Genomic DNA, 24,131 nt, shown 5'->3' with positions numbered 1-24,131 from the left:
ATGACGAATTTAATGCCCTACTAAAGAATGACACTTGGTCTCTTGTCTCTCCTCCTCTTCAGACAAATGTTATTGGTTGCAAGTGGGTGTTTCGAATTAAAAGGAAGGCTGATGGTTCTACTGAAAGATACAAAGCCCGCTTGGTGGCTAAGGGGTTCAATCAACAAGAGGGTAATGACTACACTGAAACTTTTAGCCCTATTGTCAAACCCACTACTATCTGCCTAGTTCTATCTCTTGTTGTCTCCTACTCTTGGCCTATTTGCCAACTAGACATCCAAAATGCCTTTCTAAATGAAATAGTCCACACGAAACAACCACCAGCGTTTGTTGATTCTCTTCATCCTAATTATGTTTGTCGCCTTCATAGATCTCTTTATGGTCTCAAACAAACCCCTCATCCTTGGTTTGATCATCTTAGTTCCTTCTTACTGGACTTTGGGTTTGTTGGATCTAAAATTGACACTTCTCTTTTCATTTATCATGATATTTCTGGTACACTTTTTATCTTAATTTATGTGGATGACATCTCTTTGTTGTCAAAGACCTTGGTCCTTTACATTATTTTCTTGGAATTTCTGTGTCTCCATTCTCTAATGGTCTTCACCTTTGTCAACAACAATATATTATTGACCTTCTTCACAGGGCCAACATGAGTGATTGCAAGCCTGTTACCAATTCTCTTTCTCCTTTTACCCAGTTGAGCAAATTTTTGGGGGGAGCTAATGGCTAATTCTACCTTGTATAGAAATATTGTGGGGGCTCTACAGTATGCTACTATGACTTATCCTGGCATACAATTTGCAGTCAACAAGGTCTGTCAGTTTTTGCAAAGTCCAACTCTTAATCATTCGTTTGCTGTCAAAAGGATTCTGCAGTACTTAAAGGGTAAAATATCTCATGGAATAGTCATAAAAAAAATCCTCTAATATGACATTAACAACCTTTTTCGATATTGATTAGGCTAGATTCCTTGATGATCGTAAGTCTACTAGTGATTATGCTATCTTCCTAGGGCACAACATTGTATCTTGGAGTTCTTGAAAACAATCCACTGTTGCTCGCTCCAGTATAGAGTCTGAATATCGAGCTCTTGCTAATGTTGTTGCTGAGCTCAGTTGGCTACAATCTCTCCTTCACGAGCTTCATACGTTTCTAAGTGCTGCTCTTGTCCTCTGGTGTGATAATATTGATGCAACCTATCTCACTGCAAATCCTATCTTTCATGCTCGAACCAAACATGTGGAGATTGACTTCTACTTTGTTCGTGATAAAGTTACCAAAGGAGATCTTCACTTTTGTTTCTTATCTACTAAGGATCAACTGACTGACATCTTCACCAAGTCACTATCTACTCCACGTTTCAGCACCTTGCTGGCCAACCTCAAGGTCACTTCACCTCCCTTGAGTTTGCGGGGGCGTATTTGGAAAATCAACCAAAACCCTAGCCACCACTCCATCTCAAGCTTATGCGGCTAGGGTTGCTTCCAAGAGTTCCACCGCTGCTAGGAGTCCCATAGCTAATCAAACACTAGCTACTACATCCAAGAATGACTCTATAATTGGTACTTACAAAGACTCTAGCCAACGCAAAGAAGAGTTTGATACATATTACAATTGCTACAAAAGCCTGGTCAATATTTTATGTAATCTAAAACACATATCTTAATGTAAATCCAAACATTGTAACTCAGGGTATCCAGAAGACCACAACTACAAGAGTCCTACAACAATGATGAACAATGACTCTATTTCTATATAAGGAAGCTATGCACACAATTCTTTACAATAGTGAAAACATCTGAAACTTTCCCGTGGACGTAGGTTGAATTCAACCGAACCATGTAAATCCTAGTGCCTCTCTCTCTCCAACCATCATTCTCTAGCAGTTCCACTCTCCCAAAATAGTACATTCTTACTTCTCCGCAGATGTGGAAACCCAACCTTCCATTCATTTGGGAAAGTACCAGACAAGCAACACTAAAGCTCGATATCTAGTTCGTTCTTATGAACTAAGTTCACTGCAACTGAATCAGATTAACTAGCTCTACAAGGGAAGAAGCCATCTTGCCAAGAATTAATAACCCTTACACAAAACAACATCATCAACTGACTCATTTTCAAGGACATGGTCTCAAGCATACATACCTTCTCTACAACTAGTTTATTTTGCAAAATTTTGATATCCAATTAAGTTTGGGTAATGACAGTTCCAGGATTATTGGTGGATTTTGCCTTGCAAATGAACTCTTTTTTTCTTCTTTATTTTTTGGAGGTTGGGGGGGGGGGGGGGGGGGGAGAGAGAGAGAGAGAGAGAGAGAAAGGGTTGGGGGGAGGTCAGAGGTGGCAACAAGTGAACTCATATCTCCTAGTCCATGACCTTTTACCAACCTATTTTGCTTTTATTTTCTTTATATGTTTCCTTGTATGTTCATTACTCAGTCATCTTTATTCTAAAGAATGGATTTGGACTAAATATATAATATAAGGTGGGTGACTGGTATAAGAATAGTCCAATCTAACCAACCGTATATTAATTTTAATAAGAATATAAGAATCTTGATGGTCTTACTCTTTAGTGAATTAATTGATTTATCACATCCAATAAGCAAACCCCCGGCTATTTTGAGTTTAGGTTTTTTAATGGGTACAGGTCTGGTAGATCTGGATCATATATAGGATATGGATCCTATATTTCAAAGGTGACCCATGAAAACTGGAGAATTGTTCTTATCTATATTCACATGTGGGTAATAGATCTAAACTGATTAGCTATATCTTATTTTATTTTAACTAAAATTATTAGATGATTATTAAAATTAAGAAAGAAATTGTCGCTAAAACTTGAACCTTGATAGCTCTAAAGCATCTACTACAGCTCATGATGGATATATTTAGGCCACTCCCCTAAAGAGCAGAAGTCTGATCCCTTGCTGCAAATTTCACAAGAAAGTTTGCTACTGGATTTGTTTTATGACAACAATGCGAGATCCTCTATTCAATACAACTTATAAAGACCTTCAACCCTACCATTGTTGTAACATAAACCAAAGGAAAGAAGATGATTCCATGGTCATCACAAAGGAAACTCAGCTACTTCTTACTTGCAAATTATTGAAAACTACTAATTGAATTATTTCTTTCCATAATATCTAAGCAGGAATTATTGGCACTTTTGGGTTACTGGTCACTTGCTATGCATGGCGTTATCCAATTTATTTTCTGTTCGTTCAGCACACCATTATCCTCATGGCTATAGATCTGTACCATCCATAGGACATAAGTCCTATGCCTATCTCATGATATATTAACAAAACATCAGCCTTGTCTCTATTTTCTATATCATACTAATAAGAGGATGAGTCATGCCAACCTTTTAGAATGAAGTCTATCCCTAATTAAGATATTCACAAAATGAACCTTTTTTGAATGTGTATCGATAGAGGATCATAATAGAATTAGCTTCTACTTACTCTTGAGGATGGAGAAACAAGACTAGGAGAATTTACCCTATAATCATCTAATAGGGTTTACCTTGGACAAAATAAGATTTCTGGTCCATAATTTAATAAATTTTTTTTTTTCTTTCATGAATGATGAAAAAGAGAGTGATTCGAGTAGGGTATTCATAAAAGACCATGTAAAGGAGTAAACAAAGCATAAACTGATTCTACTTTTAATAGATTTTTGAGAAAAGGATTCATAGGGTTGGGTCCATCACACACTCCACCCCTACCTTCGGCCTTCCCCACTCAGTGAAAAGTATAGAAAGGAAAAGGATAAAAGTAATTGTACGGGTGGGGGTGGGGGAGAGAAAAAAAAAATTAGGGTGTACCAAGTTCTCAATCAAATTAGCTTGGAATGGTTGGCGAAAAAAGCTTTCTTGGTGGGATGGCATACGACGGTGTGGGGTAAAAGTTTGCCGCCTCGAGGGCATTACATGTTTGCATGGAAGGTTTGTTTGAAAATACTACCAGTGGATGGTGAAGTACAACGTAGAGAGAGGCAAAAAAGCTTGGATCCTGCGCATTAAATGCGCAAGATCATCAAGCCGAGATTCCGATCCCACCGCCCAAAGTGAATGGCTTGATGGTCCTGCGCATTTATTGCGCAGGACCCAAGCAAGGTCCAGAGAGAGGTCTATGTGTGGCTTCTCGTTGTCTGATGCGTGGTAGGGCAATGCAGAATATTGACCATGTTTTGGTGAGGTGTGACTTTGTTGGAGAGTTATGGCAAATGTTTTGTGCACTATTTAATGTACAATGGAAGAAGGGTAAATTCAGTGTAGGTGGCTTGGGAATGGTGGAAAGGCAAAGTAAAATTGATGAAACTATGACATCTATGGATGAAGGAGCAAAATTGAAGAAAGCATCACCGTGGGGGCAGAGATGTTGTGTGGATGTTTAATTCTCACTTCTGCTGGAGTTGGAAGTAGTGCCCAGATTGAGACTTTAACCGCTTTACTAATCCACCATTGGCAGCTGTAATGATAATTAGGTCTATTTCTACTTGCAATGCCATGCAAGAGATCACAAAGTCATTGGTAATGATGATTATTTCTTTGAAGTTTCATAACCCAATATTGGTAAAGTGATTGATAAATCCTATAATTTGAGGAGTAGAGATCATCTATCCGTCAAGTAGAGGATTGTGCTTCCCTTACATGCTCACAAGTGAATTTTTCTCCTAAATATATAGTGAAGTTTGAGAAGAACATTTTATTGTAAATTAAAGTATAAGAAAAACACAATATAGAGGAGTTGGGCTTTGCTTTAAGTGTCTTGTAATCTTACTGATTCTGAATTATAACCTTTTCTTTTTTAAAAGCCCAGAACTCCAACATGAGATGAGATAATTTATTGCTCATAAAAGTACATTTCTCATATATTTTTACCCCCCAATAAAGCATTTCACACATTGATCAAAGAAAGGTCCCTTAAAGCAAATTAAACCCACAAAGGAAATGGACCCCTCTGGTTTTGTTTTTTCTAACTTTTATTTTTCCCCTCTAAGAAGGCTGCAAACTTCGTTTTGTTTTCAACATGACAACGAACCTTTTTAGGACTTTTGAGATTTAGGTTTAGAATGTTAGGTGTTAAAACTTATCTAACTTGTAAAGTTAAATCTCAAAATCGATGTTAGTTATTGAACTTTTTGACCAACCTGACATATACGATATTCTACGAAGTTACCTGATATAATTTCTTGAATTGACAATAAATAGCACAAAATGGTACGTAAACCCTAACTTCTTCATAATTGAGGAAGAAATATCTAACCATTTATTTTGATAAGTACCAGACAAGCAAGTTTGTTCTTGTATATATGCCAAAGTTCAATGCACCTGAATCAAATTAAATTGCTTTACAAGAGAAGAAGTGATTCTCCAACCAAACAATTAATAACCATTTCACAAAGCAACAACATCAAAGGACTCCTTTTCATATATATGCTTTGTAGTACCTCAAACATACCTACCTTCCTCTTCACATCTACACTATTTTGGAAAACTTTGATACCCAATTAAGTTTGGGCAGTTTTGCTGTTCCAGAACTATTGGTGGAATTTGCCTTTGCAAATGCACTCATATCTTCTAGTGCTTGACCTTCTACCTACCTAACTTTTGTATTCCCTGCTTATATGATTGTTGGTTCAATTATTTATGGTCTGAAGACCAGATTGGGACCAGAGAAACAATAAGGTGGGTAGATGTATGTGAATGGTCCAACCTAACCAACCATATTCCAATCCAGGTGAATCTTCAGGTTAAGTAAATAAACATTGTTTCCAATTTAGGGTATAGGACTTGGTTCTTTGAATTTATCTTTATTTATGGCTTGCACAAAGCCCATCAAACTATAATCCAAATAAGAGTTTAAGAAAATGTGAAATAATAAAAGGAATCTTGATTTTTATGGCTGGAGAATAATTTGGTTAATTTTAAAAATTACAAAATTATTGCATTCAATAAATACAAAATTAAGGGGCATAGAATTTTAGGTTTTCAAAGTCATGGTGGGGTTGATCCCTTTTAGATACTCTAGTTTTATATCTAACTAGAGGGTTTCGTCTTGGTTTTTCTGCTAAAAGAAAATCGTTTATTTACTTTGCCTCAAAAGAGAAAAATGGTACACACTAGCTACTTTCCGTTGAGATTTTCTACTTATATGGGTATAGGTGGGTCAGATCTATACCGTCGGTCATATATATAGGGGTTCCAAACCCAAACCTGTAAGGTGATGTTTGTCTCATGCTCTCATGAAAGGTGGAGATCTATCCCCACAGAGAGATTTAGCTACTTCTTAAATTTACATTATTATCATTATTAAAAGCTAATGTTTGCATTATTTATGATAAATTTAGATGATTGAACTCTAATTAGGCATGACCTTGTAATTTTTAACTTTTGCTTGTTTAAAATAATTATAAACTACTGTAGCCAATACAGTTTTGATTTAGTTTATATTCTATTGGTTTACAAATATTTCATGATTACAAGAATCCATAGCAGCTAACTGCATGGTAAGACTTCCCAGAAAAATAAAAAATAAAAAATTCCATGGTGAGACAGGTTAGTGATTTACAAAGGTTGGAAAAAAAATATTTATTAACAGAAAAAAGGAAATTCATCATGAGCTCAAAACCTTCAATAAGGTGTTTACCAAAAAAAAAAAAAACCTTCAATAAGGAGGTTTCATGCAGTTGTTTTTTCTCTTCAAAGCAACCCTAACCTCATGATTGAAGGGAATAGTGAAATTTTATTCATTCTATAAGTGGAGTACTAATAAATTATAGGACCGACAACTTATTGGTAGATTATTTTACCATACTTTTTTTTCCAGTTTTCGTAGTGTTAGTCTTGATATTTTCTTGTGACAATAATACAATTCATCAAATAGTTAAAATTTATATGTATTTTTATATTACAACTGTTCAAAATATGTGGATGGCTCTATGTTAACCATTACATCTCGCCTGAATGGGTTGGATTAAACAAGTAAATTAAGAAAATAAATAAATACATAACACTAGCAAAAGTTTTTTCCATGCACCCTCCACACCCTTACCTTTCACTTGCTATGAAATTCGTGACACCTCCCTAAACCTGTTGAATATTAGTGCCTTAGTTTATTTTTTTTTTGGTAGAATATTAGTGCCTTAGGTTAGTTAAAAATATTTTGAGACATTCTTCTTTTAGTAGGGTTTCTTTTAGTTATATTGCAATGGTTTTGTGGATTTTCTTGCTAGGGGTGTTTGCAGATTATTTTAAAAAAGATCTTGGTAGGGTATACGACCCTTGTTTATTGTGGATTCGCCTTTGTTTGTATAGGTCTATTGACCTAAACCTTTTTATCTAATATATTGTTGCTTTTATATTTTGGCAAAAAAGAAAAAGAAACCTGCTCAGTAGTCATCTACCATTACATAGGATAATAGGAGTAACATTTTCCTCCTAATGCTAGCAAAATAATTGGTCCAAACAAGTCAATATGGAAGAATACATTAAAGTAACATTTTTCTCCTAACCCTAACACTATAATTGGTCCAAAGAAGTCCACATGTAAGAATACAAGTGTTTTATTGGCAGTTGTTGCGTCTATACTTGCAAGTGCACGAGGTCACTCAAGTAATAAAAAGATAAGAGGGATATCGTTTCCACGAGTATCGAAAAGAGTAAATTATTACGTACTAGCTTTAAGAACACCTATAATTATCTAGCTAAACAAATTAGGATAGATGAACTACACTATTGATAAAATTCATAAAACAAGATTGAAATAACTATATTGCTACCCAAAACTTAATGAATAAAATTACTAGGGATTCAATTTCACCAAACATGATATAGATTATTGATCTATTTCCCCTTTTCTCGTATAACCAATTTAACCTCCACTCTTGTTGATGAGGTTTCCTAAGTTAGATTACTTCACTTGTTACGCCTGAAGATCCCTAACATATTAAACCCCTCTATCAGTTACGCTTAGAGGATCAATTTAATATATTGCATTAAACACAAGAAACTTATAAACAAGTTGAACAAATCATTTAACCTATTACATTTTAAATGCAATTTGTCATTCTTCAATCCTAGGTCTAGCATGCATTTCTTATTGTTTAATGATCGAAAACACACGATGAGATTCATGAATATTGGCCAAACATTCAAACATTAAGAATAAAATTGTAGAAAACAAGAGGGAGAATGGAATTATTTGAAAGGGAAATAAAATCAATTATTATCTCATGTAAGGATCCATCTAACCCTAGCAAAAGAAACTTAGAACATTATAGAAGAAGAAGAAGAAGAAGTTAAGAGGAATATCGCTATAAGATTGAAGAAGTAGAAACTCCAACAACTCCAAAATTCAAAGCAACTCCAACTCTCCAAATTCCTCCTCTACAGTCCTCTAAAGCCCAAAACCATTTCTATTGCTGGAGTATGCTCTCCTTAATATAGTGATTTCCTAGATTATAGTTCTTAATCTGACTGAACAAGGAAATTCGTTTGTCTAGGTGGCGTATAGATTGCATTGATATTGAGAGTTAAAATGTACGATCCCATTGTTTGATTTGAAGATCAAAAAGTCATGAAGCTCATGTCGAAAAATCAGCTTCATCGGACTCCAGATGACTATCAAAACTTGACTAGGCATACCCAAAAACGGGATTCTTCATTTTTCCATCTGAATAGGATTATTTTTCCTCTTTTTCCTTTCTTTGATCAACCTTCAAACTCCATTAATTGCTTCAAACAAATCCTTGTTGTTGAAGAAGTCTAAGTACTCACTACAAACATAGATAAATTTGAATAAGTACTACCAGGATAAATATAAATTACCAAAATTATTTAAATTTGGGGAGAGTGCATCTTATACTCATTTGCATGTGATATTAGGGTAAAATGATTCAAAATGAGTGTGAATACATGCTAACATATCCAATTAATTATTCAAAATAATATGCATAAAATAAACTTATCAACGGTGACTATATTTTTCACCTTATGAGAAATCTACCTGCGCTTTTGATATGCATTAAAAAAAATAATAAAAAAAATTGTTACACGCGAGTTGGGGCAAGTCTCTTACAAGGGATTTGGAAGCTATGCTTTTCAGGAATTTTGTGTTAGCATGACCAAGCTTCCGATGCTATATCATGGATTCTTATTGAGAAACCAGGCATGTCATACTTTGAAAAGCATTGTCAAAGGTACATTTATAGGTGTTCCTTTTCTGATGCCTTTCAAATACCACATTGTTGACTTACACTTAACAAGTTGTATGCCAGCTTGTCCACGAGATAGAAATTTAATACATGGGTTCTTCCAATGTTTACCTTTTCGATCCCTGTGTTATTCCCTTTAGTGTTGTCCAGTGGCGGAGCCACGTTGGGACCGGAGGGGGCCATGGCCCTCCCCCCGGATTTTTTGAAATTGTAAGTATTCTTGTTTTTTTTCCCTTATTTCTCTATCTTTAAATGTGAAATACCACTATTTGACCCCCCTCCAAAAATTAAAAATAACAATTTAAGATAAAGATGATGGGTACAAATGTCATTCATAATCTCTATCTAATGGTTATCATTAAATCTCTAGTTTTAAGGAATAAAAGGTTAAATTCTAATTAAAAACTAACTCATGATCCTTGAATTTCTCCTTATATATTCTCTCTTATTTTCATTTCTATTTATTCTCTCATGAATCTTTTCTTTTATTCCTATTTTTTCTCTTTTTTTTTCTCACACGTCTCACAAAATATTGAAGTAATTAACAAACTTTGGAATTTTCCTAAATCTTCTCCACATCAGGTATTCACTATCTTTCTCAAATTATTCCTTTCTCTCTCTCACACTAACGAATTTTCTATTAATTTACCTAATTTTTAATGTAAACTATACATTAAAATATAATAATATATTTTGAGATGGGACCTACAGTGGGTCCCACATTGGCCCACATACATTCGGCCCCCCTCCATTTTCAATCCTGGCTCCGCCCCTGGTGTTGTCGATCCCTATGCTCTTCCCTTTAGTGTTTGTCTACATAAGTGACATAACACCCATCATAATTTCTTAGCTTCATCAAAAGCTTGGGGTTAGATGTCAAGTGCTTGGAGCAGCCATTGTCGATGTACCATTCTATACCATTGTTGTTGTTCAAGCATGCCTGCAAAAGACAAAGTCAAGCTTGTATTGGTACCATTGTCTTATGAGTCTATTAGTCTTAGATCCATTTATCACTTTAAGAGTCCAAGTGGGTTGATATCCTTGTAGTCTTTGAAACCTTGGATCACGAATATCAAACGGATCATGTTGCTCTTTCTGCCCTTGAGACCTTTGCTTGTTTTGCCTATTTTTCTTAGGTCCTCTTGGTCTTCTTCCATGTCCTCTATTGTGAGGAGTGTTGTGTGTGGATTGTACATGTTATACAAATGAATCCATGTAAAAATATGAATAAATCCTTGATGATAATCATGATATTCACGATTAGGATATCCATATGGTTGAGGGCAACAGGGGGTTTTGGTTACCTTTGGGAGTACCTCCTTTAAGTTGGTTAAGCCTTTTGTTTTGTTGTCTTGGGTTTGATAGTACAACTAGGAGCACAGTCATATTTGAATAGGTTAGTGCTATAGAATTGGAACTGAAGTCCATCTTATGGAACGAAGCCCTTTAAGTCTATAAACAACGTAAAAAAAAATTAGAGCAATTGGACCTGTATCGACCAAGTTATGGCCCAAACAATGCACAGGGGTCATAAGCCTTGATGCTGTCAAAACCATGGTTGTCAATCTGCTGGTCTACTAGGTGGTCAATCGTCGATCAATTTCCTAGTCAAACTGCTTCATGCAAAGGAATTCAACGATTTAAATTGGTTCATGTATGGGACTCCTTAATACCATAAATACTTCCATGTTGCCTATTTAGACCTCTCCTAGACTTCTAATTCAAAAATCACAACTTTTGAAAGAAATCAAGAGAGGAAAGAGAACCTATGGACCTAAAAGATCAAGGAGAGCTATCACCTTGCTGAAGAGACACCTAGAGCTATTAAATTCAAGAGCTAACTTCTAAACCCAGGTGAAATCAAAGGACATTACTTGAATGCTATGGCAGGTACATGTGAAGAAATGACCAAAAGGGCTGTATATGCTAGAGAATTGGGAGTTCTTATCGTAATGCACAACTACTTGACGGGGGGATTCACTGCAAATACAAGCTTGGCTCATTATTGCCGAGATAATGGCCTACTTCTTCACCCATCGCGCAATGCATGTGAATCTTACTACCTTTTCCCATTCTCCTAGCTATTCTACCATAACTAATGGATTCGCAACATAAGATCCACTCAACTCAAGCCTAGAGCTAGGAGGGGGACTTAAGGTCTGTTCTTGGAGGTTGAACATAGCCTTCCTCATTCTAGGGGGATTTCTAAAGCCACCTTGTTGTCCCTTCCTAAAAAGGTCTACTGAATTCGATGGCTTTCAAACTGTAGAATTCATTAAATCAAGTCTAGGATCATGTGGAAATTTAAAACTCTGGTGCATGGAGTTGGGAATGATTCCCTCTCATTTAAAGAATTACCAATATAAAAAATAATAATAATAATAAAATAAAATAAATGAAAGACCTAATTAAATCCAGCCATTCCAAAGTAGGGTTGGACTGCAAAGACCCAATTATAAAACCCCACGGACTCTACTCAAAGTGAAGAGAAACTATGCCAAAGATCCCCCGAACACAGGTAGGGGAAGAAGAGTAACCTTTGCTGGAAGCTTGAAACTAAAACCCTAGACCTTTAGGTCTCAAGTTCAGCAAGACAAAGCTGTTGGTTGATCAGATTGACTGACTGGTTTCCAACTCGATCGATCTCCCCCCTGCTATAGTCTCAAATTGGTCCTTGAGCCTTTAGGACTGTTGTTACAGGCCTATTTACACTTGTAACCTCTATATGGGGATTGGAACACCAGTTTGGAAAGGTTGCAAAAAATCTTACTCCAAACCTAGAAAGTTTACTTCAAATTCAAGGTGAGGGGTTGTCTGCTAGAACTAGGTGTATGCTCACTTGTGAATTTTGACATTTTGATGATACTGTTGATTTTATGAATGAATTCCTGGATGAAATTCTGTTCCACACACATATACATTGAAACACATGAGAGTAGTGTGATAATACTAGAATGGTTATATTTAGAGAAGTTGTACTCTATCTATAGAATTTCAGCACAATGCACTTAATGTTTGGATTATGGAATTGGTCACAAAGTTGAAGGTAAGACTTGACATATGGATTAAGACCTATTTGATATGTTCATGTGATAGGATGGAGGAGTTCGAATGAAAAACACACCCTCACACACTACATTTTTTGTACTTGAACATGATGGATGCATGACTCATGCAGATGCGTGTCTAGGAGAGACCCTTAACACAATGCCAGCCCAAACTCCCAATTGCTTTGCTTTTTGTTGCTATAAGTGTGAGTAGACCGAGTGAGGAGTGCAGATCAAATCCGTTAGCCTACCGATTGATGTGAGGAGTGGAGACCAAACACCTAAATCGCTCAGTTCTTCTTTTTGGTGCTATGAGTATGAGCAGACTGAAACCCTATAACCCTAGATTAGGTGAGCAATGCAAATTGAATCCCTTTAACTTACTAGTGGATGCCGAGAGTGGAGACTAAATCCATAAACCAGCCGCATGTTCTATTTTTGGTGCATTGATCGGACTAATCCCCACAACCAAGTTGAGGCAAGGAGTAGTGACCGAATCCCATTACCCCCGGTGGACAAGATATGAGTGTTGAATGGAAACTAAATCCCCAAGGGGCCGGTCCCTAAAAAAAGTATGTTTCCCGTAGTTAGTAGATGGATATTATTTTGCATGTATTGCAATGGCATATAGATTGCAACTCGCTCATGCATTTGGATGTTTGTGCCTCTCACGAGTTTGAGTTCGGTGAAACTCGCCCGTAGTTGCTCTTTCTTTTTAGATGATGGTATAGATATAAGAGCCTCTATGAAGCAAGATACCTTGGATCATGGAGGGGATGGTGTTGTGGCCGACAAGCAAGATGATGTGCGCTATGAATGCTTGTGTAGATTTCATCTAGTAGACAATGAAATTACCATTATGTTGAGAGTCTTGAGACAATGTTAATTATCTATTTCTTTATCATCCCATTTGGATTATGTAATCTTCTTCGTTCTGGAACTTATATTGGATTGGTAACCAAATACCATTAGATTCCCTTAATTATTAATATTGTGAAGTTATTTGAATCCGCAATCTTCTTGCCTATGATTGTGTTGCGAACGAAATGCATGGGTATATATACTACGTCTATGGTGCAAGGGATGTTCAACATCACTTATTTGGCTTAATGGGGGTGGGTGTGACACCTCAAAGCCCACCAAACTATTGTTAGCCATATTGTAGATATAATCAGGGGAATAAAGAATTAAGAGAACTGGAAAGATATGTAAACAAAGCCTAAACCAAAAGGAGAAGAAAAAGGAAAACTGTCGAGGCACGTTAGACGCTTTCCTTAAAACAGATTCGTCCCCTCTAGAGTGTGCTTAAGGATTTAACAAACGTCTGTCTCCCAGGATACAACGAAGAACAACGGTATACTTAGCACAAAGTAGACCGTTACGACCAACTTGATACGTGCCTTCCTTCTATTACCGAAAACTTCAAAACGATAAACTTCTCAAAACATTGACAAGACTCACAAAATTTTAAGAAGACTCTCAAAGCACTCTTAACACAATCTTTTAATCAAAATACAAAAAAAACCAAAAAGCCTCCTCTTCTTGGGGGGGAGGTCTTTGGTTGATATAATGAACATACATATTACCATCAATGTATCATTAACAAGCCTGAAAAAATGAAAGGTCCTTGTCATTTACAACCAAACTTGAAAATGAAAAGCTTTTGTTATTTAAAATCAAGCTAGGGAAATGAGAAGTTCCTTGGGAAATAAAAGTCTCATAACCTTCCATTCATGAATAATGCTTGGGAAATCAAAAAACCAAATGTTAATGTCCCATAACCTTTCATTCATGAACAATTTTAGGAAAATCAAAAGTTTATGCATGAACTATCCTTGGGATTTGAAACACCCAATTGTTCATAATTATTTTATGCACTTATTTCCACAAACTCCTTAATGAATGATATTCATTCACTCTTACTCAAAAAATATATTCCCTTAATGAATGATTTTCATTTACTCATGCTCAAAGAGCATATTCCAACAATAATATTACAAACCAGCAAGAGTTTGAAAAAATAGGGGCTGAAATGTTAAAAGAAATATTTGTTGGTCATTAAAAGGAATTTTGATTAGGTTTAAAGTGTCAATTATTTTAGAATATAAAGTAAGTAGAACATGCAAATACTAAAAGTTGATGAATGAAAGAATGTATATACAACTTATTTCAGTGAGGCTACATGGCATAAAGCTACAATTATCACATCCAATAAGCACACTCCCAGCTAGTGCTAATATTGAATTATTTTCCTGTCGTTAATGGGCTCATACAATACAATTTTTGTTTGTTTAGAAAAAAGTATTTTATATTGTAGGATCGGAAAAGTTTTGATTGAGTTGTATTTAATTTGACTACAATATTTTATGAATCTTAAATTTTGGAATCCATAGCCATGGAGGTATATTATTTACAAGGATAAAAGGAAATAGTAGAAAATGTTTCCTTGTGCTCCCAAAAGGCAATTTGCATAACTTTTTTTAGGGCAAACACCTCAAGACCTGAAAAGATATGATGGTGAAATTTTTATTCATATAGTGCCTGAGGTACTCAGATTACACAACTGAAAATGACTTTTCTATTTTCTATTTTATGCTTCTTTTTTCATGGTGATCTTGATGTTTTGTTTTAACAATTATACATTTTATCAAATAATAATAAAAAAATTAGATATTAAAATTGTTTACAATATTTGTAGATGGTTGCATGCTTTCACTGTTCAAACTTGAATAATATTAAAGGTTGATTTACGTGATCTCAACTTATTTCGTAATGCTCAATTTATTAATAGGATTAATGATGGTCAGTCATAGTTGCTTAATTGATAGTGAGAAAAGAACTGTTTGGTCATAGCCTTTAAATTAGAGAAAATTATCATGGTTGCATTCTTTAGTGAATCAAACCTCATTATCGGGGTTGGGAGGGTTTATCTAACTATAAACAAAGTTTATATGTTGCAATCAAAGAATTTAGTGATTTAAAATTACCCAAAATTAAGTGCCTCTATTATTGGATTTTGTGACTTCAAAAGGATCCAAAAGTGTATCCGGTTTTTTTTAAGATGAATTAAAGTGTTTCATGTTAATATCCGTTCATTGATGGATGATATGTAAACCGAAAGACGCTCATAACTTTTTATGTAAAAACAAGATAAGCTGACGAATGCATGTCTTTCAATTTATTTTGCAGGCTCTAGGTGAAAGATTTAATCAATGGGATTGATAGTGCAACAAGACAAACCTCTTTATTCTATCAGGAATTTATCCCTTGCAAGCTTGAGTTTAATGAACTCCATATTATTATTTTTTCTCTTTTTTTTTTGAGAACAATTTTAGCTTGCAACATACCAACTACGATCATTACCAACAAGCAACCTGATTTATGTTTTTTCCTTTTCTCTTTTTAAGTCTTCTTCGAAAAAGAAAAAATATTGAGAAATTGGGTGGAAAATCCATTCAAAGCAGGCAAGAGATGGTGAGAGAAGGCATCCAATAATGAGAAAATTAATAAACTCTAGTTATTCTACTAGAACTTCTTTCTTCTTATTTGTGTCTGATTAGTTTTATGAATCATTGCTACTTCTGCTAGAGTCTCGATCCTTTTCCTGGCTGGGTTTCTCAATTTACAACACCGGAACTCCCACCATTGCAAATCAAAATTTCTTCTTTGTTAAGGGCAATCCAGCCAAGGGCCTATCGCCTTCTCACCCCCTCAAAAAAAAATTCTGGAAGTAATAGGATCAAGGGTATTCTGGTTGGTGAACAAGTACTTAAGTGCACTTGGTAACAGCAATGTTACGGCCCGCCAAGTAAGGCCCACACACCCAACATGGAATGCCCACTTGCGACCCAGATGCTTAGCTTGTATGGCCCACATTATGTTAGCCCATAAATGTAAATTGGACTAAAGTTGACTTGCACTTGATCTTGGTTTTTTTAGGTCTCAAGATGAGATCTATAGTGAGACCTCTAAAATGCAATAACTTGACCAAGATCTCAGTCCACCCAGTTCACTTCAATCCCCCCTGTCAAGCAAGACAAGTCAAGATCTTGACCTGTCTCGTTCTCTCAGAGTATCTCGCCTCCCAACTCATTGAGATTGATACCAAATGTTTGCTTGTAGCAAGTTTTAGCACATCTATAACATCAAAGGAAGATCAAACAAGCTTGTTTCAAGGAGATCTTCAACCATAGTGGTACTCAGCATCAGAGTTCACAGTCCACGGAGTAAACATTCAGGGATTACACCACTAGTTCAGATCATAGTGGCTACTCTTCACAAGGAGGGTATTCTATTCCTTAAGACCCTAATTCTAGAGAGTACTTATATGGGAGTGAAGGTGGGTTGTTAACTAAGGAGTTATAGAACCCATACCCATATGTTTAGTAGGACTACCTACAGAAACAACAGGGCTTTGGCTAGATGCCACTTACTGTTCAAGGTCACCATAGAGTTCTCTTCTTGTAGTATTCTGATATGGACACAAATCATAATCAACTCCCACCGTTGTCTCAACTGAATCCTCAAGGGAAAATACCTCCAAACTGGGGATCTCTTCCTTACTTGTACAACCATCTAAAAACCACATTTCACAAGGGATGAGTTCCAAAGAAATCAATGAATAATTCAACAATATGCATATCCACATATTCAAATACTAGAAAGTAAAGTATGATGATATGGTGATATGGCATGCAAGTGCAATGTGATGAAGTAATGCTCCTATACTCTAACCAATGCAAGTATTTATATAGATGGAACACATTAAGGTACACCACCAACCTCCTTTGGTTAGTTTCACATAAACCCAAAAGCTCCGACGGAATTGGGCGTCACAACCAAGGTATAGGGATAATATTCCTCTCGTCCATGGTTGGGGATTAGGGCCACACTCTCTCACCATGACTATTGTCATGAGTACTGGTGCATGTCCGGGTAATACATATCCCAATGTGAGTCATCTACTCAATCATATCGTTCTAGGTTCAAATACCTTCCTTTATGGCAACAACCAAAACTCGGTTCAACATCCTTCCCATCTAGAATTAACTTATCCTATGACACTGACCAACTAAGACTACACCTCTTCTTAACCCATTGATCATCCACATATAATGGGGGGAAGCTCTCATGTCCTCTCACAGGTTGATTATCGGTCTTGAGTGTCCATAACACCAATCATACCATATACAACCCTACCAATGAATGGCCTTGACAGTGTAGCTATGTCCCCTCACAACTTGATTTATGGCCTTGGGCACCCACCAACACAACACCGTTGCTACGTCACTTAGCATCAATACCCCCGCTAATAGGGTAATGACATAATGGGTGTTACCTAACCATGTACAACTAGACATCCTAGGTGTGAAACCTGAGCTACATGTCCATTCTAAAGCACCTATGGCAATGATGATGCTACAACCCCAAGTCAAGTTTATACATAACCTTGTGCTGCGTTCGTACTCGCAAACGTAGGAGGTCGCCCAAGTAATAAAGAGGTAATAGGGATATTGTTCCCACAAGGATCGAAAGGAGTAAAAATTACGTAATAGCTTTAAAAACACCTATAATTATCTAGCTAAAGGAATTAGAAAGGATTAAATAAACTATTGATAAAATTCACAAAACAAGAACAAAATAACAAAATTGTTGACACAAATCAAACTCAATGGACAAAATTACTAGGGATTTGATTTCACCCAACATTATATAGATTATTGATTAATTCCCCCTTTCTCATATAACCAATTTAATCCCCATTCTTGTCGATGAGATTCCCTAAGTTAGATTATCTCATCTGTTATGCCTGAGGACCCCTAACATATTAAACCCTCCTACCAGTTACACTTAGAGGATCAATTTAGTATATTGCATTAAACACAAGAAACTCATAAACAAGTCGAACAAACCATACAACCTATTACACTTTAGATGAAATTTGTCATTCTTCAATCCTAGGTCTATCATGCATTCCTCATTGTTACATGCTCGAAGTACACCATTAGATTCATGAATATTGACTAGACATTCAACATTAAGAATAAAATTAAAGAAAACAAGAGGAATAATTGAATTATATGAAAGGGGAGTAAAATCAACAACTATCTCATTTAAGGATCCATTTAACCCTAGCAAAAGAAACTTAGAACATTATCGAAGAAGAAGAAGAATAAGAAGTTAAGGGGAACATCACTATGGGGTTGAAGAAGAGACTCTAGTAGCTCCAAAATTTGACTCAAAGTAGCTCCAACTCTCCAAATTCATCCTCTGCAATCCTCTAAAGCCCAAAAACGTTTTTCCTAGAGTCCCTTCCCTTTTCATAAGCTAATCTCAATTTGATACAGTTCTAGTTTCCCTTTTCATTGTCCGTGTTCTCGCCATGCCGGAATCGCCTCGATGGCTGGTTATGAAACGTCGACTTGTTGATGCAAGAGGAGTCTTAGAAAAAATATCAGACTCCAGAGAAGAGGTAGATTAAAGACTTACAGAGATCAGAGAAGCAGTTGGTATTCCGCCAGAGTAACGAAGAGCTGGTGATAGTATCTAGAGAGAGCAACGGTCAAGGTGTATGGAAAGAATTATTCGTCATTCCTACATCTACAGTCCGACGTGTCATGATCTTAGCCATTGGAATGCATTTCTTCCAACAGGCCTCGGGGATTGATGTTGTGGTTCTGTATAGCATACGCATCTTCCGTAAGGCTGGGATCACAGAGGAAAAGAAGCAGCTCGGAGCAACAATAGCTGTTGGATTTATGAAGTTGATCCTCACTTTAGTTTCGACATGTTTTGTCAACAAGGTCGAAGGATGACCGTTGCTGTTGAGTAGCGTGGGAGGAATGATATTATCACTGGGGTTCCTCGGATTCACATTAACCATGGTGGATACCCACCCGGATCAGAAGCTGATGTGGGCCATTGTTATGAGCATCATGATGACGTTCGCTAACGTTATCCCACTCGCTAACATTAGCCCACACGCTAATGTTATCCCACTCGCTAATGTTATCCCACTCGCTAACGTTAGCCCATTAGCTTTAGAGTTTTTTTCCGACAGGGTAAAGTGATCGACAAGTTCTCTTAGTTATTTCGGATTAAATCAAGTGGGTTGGAAAACACTGAGTTGCAGACTGCAGTTACTCTTACCCTTCAGAAATTTGCGACATTGAATTAGCGACTGACTCTTTCATAGAACTACAGAGTTAGTTCATAGAGCAGAATAGTAGGTGCATAGGAGTCAGTTTTTTGAACCAGAGTAAACATGGGTTTCAAGTTAGTTAGTGCTTTTCTCGGAGCTTTTTTTCATTGGGTAAGTAGATTTTTCAGAAGGCTCTTGCTCGAATGCGTGACTGCTGCTAGAGAGACAACTAAAGGCATAGTCTCACAAAGGGTTTTCTCTTTTTGTTGAAGCTAGCTTAATGTTGAAAACAGAAACTCAAGAAAAATGGAACCCATACTTACGGAATCCAGTCCTCCACATTTCGTTGTAAACATCGAAGCTCTAGAGAGTGAGAGTACAACTGTGGCTTTTGGTGGTGGTGAGAAGGTGAACGACTGTACAGTGGAAGCTTCTATTGAGAGATCCGGGGAGAGTGAAGAGGTATCTAGTGTTGGTGGTGGTGAGAAGGGGGTGTGAAGTCATTTCAACTCCTTGTTGCTTCAAGTACCACTCGAGGTAGCCTTGGAGATGCATTGAAGTCAACAGTGTTGACACTTTCAATTGGAATTCTAACTTGGCTGTATCTTTAGATAATTATATGAGAATTCAATCTTTGACTTGGCAAGGTTGCCCTGTTTCGGCAACTGAGTTGAAACTGATTACATAACACAAGAAATGATGGAAAATCCAGCCTGATTGATGTTCAAAAGGAAATGATATTGGTATATTTCCATGCCAAATAAAGATAAGACATACCAACTTAGAGCCTTCCATGCAGCATAAATACCAGTTGCAAAATAAGACCTTTAATTCTTAGTCACATTCAAAATTTCAGAAGATGTTCTACACTGCTCTCGAGCATTTCTATGACTCTGCTCATTGAAGGACGATCGTTAGGCATCATTTGTATGCACCATAATGCAACTATAATAAGTTTCTTCACCATATCCTTTTCAACTTCTGTTTGGGTCCCCGAATCCAAGTCTTCTTCTTGATCCAACCGATCATATACCCATGTTGGAAAGTAAATTTGGCTTGAGTTATCGACTACAGGGTTGATATTTTTCTTTTGCCAGCAATTTCCATCAATAACTTCCCATAACTATATACATCAGACTTATATGAAACTCCTCCAAATTTTCTGTAAAATAGTTCAAGAGCCATGTATCCTAATGTTCCTCGTACAGCAGTTACAGATACAATGCTATCATCGGTTGGATAGAGCTTTGCAAGCCCAAAGTCTGATACTTTTGGGGCAAAGTTCTCATCAAGAAGAATGTTCTAGGGCTTGATATCAAAATGTAAAATCCGCATATCACAATCTCGATGTAGATATTCAATTCCACAAGCAATTCCTATCGCTATCTCATACAACTTATCCCAGCTTAGAGTATTGCTCTTGGAATCTTGAGCAAAGATATACTTATCCAGAGATCCATTAGGCATGAATCCATATAGCAGAGCCCTCTTTGATCCTGATACACATAACCCAATTAGTCGAACAACATTAACGTGATGAATCCTACCAATGGTTCCTACTTCATTGATGAAGTTTTGCCCGTTCCCTTTAGTCTTGTTCAACATCTTTATTGCAACTGGATCGCCATTGTGCCTTTGTAAACAGTGCCGAAGCCTCCTAGGCCTAATTTTTCTTTGAAACGCTAGGTTATTATCCAAATTTCCCAATATGAATACTGCATTGGCGTGTGATTCCTGTAGTTGGTCAAGAACTCTTCAATTCTATCATCCATTGACAGATGTTTCCTGTGTAATTTGTAGATGTTAATATTAGTGGGTGGGTCCCACTACAATTTGCGCCATAGGTGGCGCCAAGGTGGTTATGTAGTCTAAGATGACTACTCCTCTATTTAATAGTCTAAAGAGGACTCTAATATTCCCTTCCTAAGATGAGTCTAAGGAAAACCCTAATTAGGGAATTAGGGTTGAGGGAAAACATTATAAATAGAGGGATGGAAAACTAAATAAATACACATGATTAAGAATATTCTCCCATGCTCTATAAATTTTCCAAGCTAATCCTCTACCTCCATCATCGTAGTTCGCCGATTTGGAAGCGTGGAAATAATCTTTAGAGTTCACAAGCTGAAAGAAGAGAAAGGGAACGTAAAGCGGCACCTCCAGTGTTTAGATCCATTGCAGAAAATCACTAAGGTAAAGGATCTTAAACTATTCATTTCATTGATTTAGTTTAACAGTAGATAACGAGGGCTGATAGGCCCAATATTCCAATTGATGTCCTTGCTATCATGAAGTACCCTACAGTGAATAGAAATAAGCATTAAGGGATTTCATAACGTGTCATTGCTGGTAAAAGCACAAGCTAGGGATAAAACATCTCTGTTATCTTCAGATGGTCTCACCTATTTTCGGGGCGACTTGGAGAAATTCATCTGTACAAGAACGAAATCGCCAGGTTCAGGAGCGACTTTTCATGAATCATGAAAGTGGCAGGGTAAAATTGAAGTAAGGATTTCTAAAGCTCTTACCAAGTATCTGTCGAAATACACTAGAAAGGAATTTCAAGAAACCTGCATCATATAAAAATAATCGTATCAGAAAACCTGAAAGACTTACAGATGTTAGAATATTCAACCACTGAACATTTTATTTGACTACCATATACACAACTCAAAATCATATCTATATAAAACTACTGAATATTAAATTCTAGTTTTCCGCTGCTATTGACAGTGAAGAGAGCCGAATGTTCTGGGACATTCTTTATTCTCGACATAAGGAACATAAGGATCGTTCCAACGAAGGTAAAAGCCGGACAGCAAAGTCTGGTGAATTTCTGGGTATGTAAGGTTCAGAATTCTCTTTGCCGGACTAGGAGAGATACGTAAAACGTTGCAGTTAGGACGGAGGTCAGCTCCTGTCTTCTCAAGAAGGACATACGAATATGGCAGCGAGGAACTTCCATTGAGACAAGGAGAGGTAGATATGTAATTTGTGTCATTCTCGACTAGAGACGAACAACCCATGAATATGATGCCATTCTCATTTGATTTTCCAGCCAGTACCCTGAATAATAGTAGGCTGTTTCAGGGAAGCTAGAATAGTTGGGAACGGAGGAGCAATTTCCTCTCTGCAAACCAGGATCAACAACTCGGATAAGTGTCTTCTGGTATAAGATTTCATCCACGAAGTATTTTCTTGGGTAAGATAAATACGTCATTTGCTGATTCAAAACGGTTCGATTGTTGTTATCGCATTTGAGTTGGAATTCAGAGAATTGAGTACAGTTGTTGTGATGAGTTTCCAAGTGAAATGGGAACTGGAAGTTGAGAACATCACCACAAGAGGGGGAAGAGTTGCAGACTTCTCGCTGGGCCGCGACATGGGCTAATTGGAAGTGATGAAGCTCAAGAATAAGAAAATGAGAGCAGCAAAAGAAGAGACAAAAGGTACCACCATCATCTTGAACTGAATTGAGATTTGAAAGAACTCGTTTAAAGGACTCTAGTCTTTGTATACAAAAGAAGCTCTTGCTTTTTTTTTTTTTTTTTTTTTTTTTTTTTTTTTTTGGATATGAGGTTCATCTGGTAGGCGCACCACGATTACATCCTCAAGGGAGCTTTTATATAATTAATGCCGCCGAATGGGTGCAAACTCAAGACCTCCCCTAGGGAGGTTGGGCCTTTAACCGCTTTACTAACCCGCCCTCCCACGGGTAGGTCCTGGGTTCGCACCCACTCGGCGGCATATATTAGTAATTTAGTTCCCACCTTATAGTAACAAGCTACCTTTCCCCAAAAAAAAAAATAATAAAATTGAAGAGGTTTCTGCTTCTAGTGAAAGGGAAGACAACCATTCGGAAAGGGTGATTGAAGAGGAATGGAGTGAAGCAACAATTTTGAGATTCCGACTAATTTCATCGACTAAAAGAAAGTTGAGACTCATGGACCCTGTGGATGTGGACGTGGACGTGGAGGATGAGACAACAGAAATGAAATCCTCTAAATGTGGCAAATGGAGAAAAACCAAGGTTAGTCTCATTGGCTGGATATGTAAGATTTTCATTATGAGTGGTCTCATTGCAACCATTAGGATAGATTGGTTAAGAAGTAAGATTATTTTGGATCTGGATCTCTGGAAGTGAGAAGTAATGTTTGATAATGTTTAGTCAAATTTTTGTGTAGTAATAGAGGTTTGGAAGAGTACAAAGCTAATTTTTATTGATGACGAGGTATGTAATAGGTAAAAGACGAAATTATTTTTTATGATCAAACATTTACTTAAATAATTGAAGATTTATTTTTCTTTTTCTAGGGTATTAAAATTCAAGCAGTCATATTTAATGACATTGTTGATAAGTTTGTTGTCAAACTTATCATTGGAAAATCATATTTTATAAGTTTTAGAATAGTAAAACCAATAAATACAACTTTCAATAATGTCAATAAACTATATAAAATCCTGTTAAACAATACTTCAGTTATACAAGAAGTTCATGACCACGATAAGGACAGCAGGATAAATATTTACAACTTCATTAAACTTGCTGATTTGAAGACCAAAATTTATATCAAAGAGAAACAAGTATTTGGTAAGTACTTATACTTTATTTAAAATTTGAAATATTATTTAATTATTTAACTACTAAATAAATTCATTAACAATTGTCATTTATTTATCTTCTAATTTTTAGATGTCATTCGTATTGTAGTCAA

The 24,131-nt window shown here is 36.5% G+C and overlaps 1 pseudogene; it reads right to left on the bottom strand.

Annotated features, from left to right (window-relative positions):
* Window positions 1-20,260: 20,260 nt before the first annotated feature.
* Window positions 20,261-22,878, bottom strand: LOC149010981 (rust resistance kinase Lr10-like; annotated as a pseudogene).
* Window positions 22,879-24,131: the final 1,253 nt, after the last annotated feature.

The sequence above is a fragment of the Hakea prostrata genome, chromosome 7 (assembly GCF_041222555.1).
Source record: "Hakea prostrata isolate BN-2017 chromosome 7, UWA_Hpros_2, whole genome shotgun sequence".
Classification (NCBI taxonomy): Eukaryota; Viridiplantae; Streptophyta; class Magnoliopsida; order Proteales; family Proteaceae; genus Hakea; species Hakea prostrata.
This window is presented reverse-complemented; position numbering and strand designations above follow the sequence as displayed.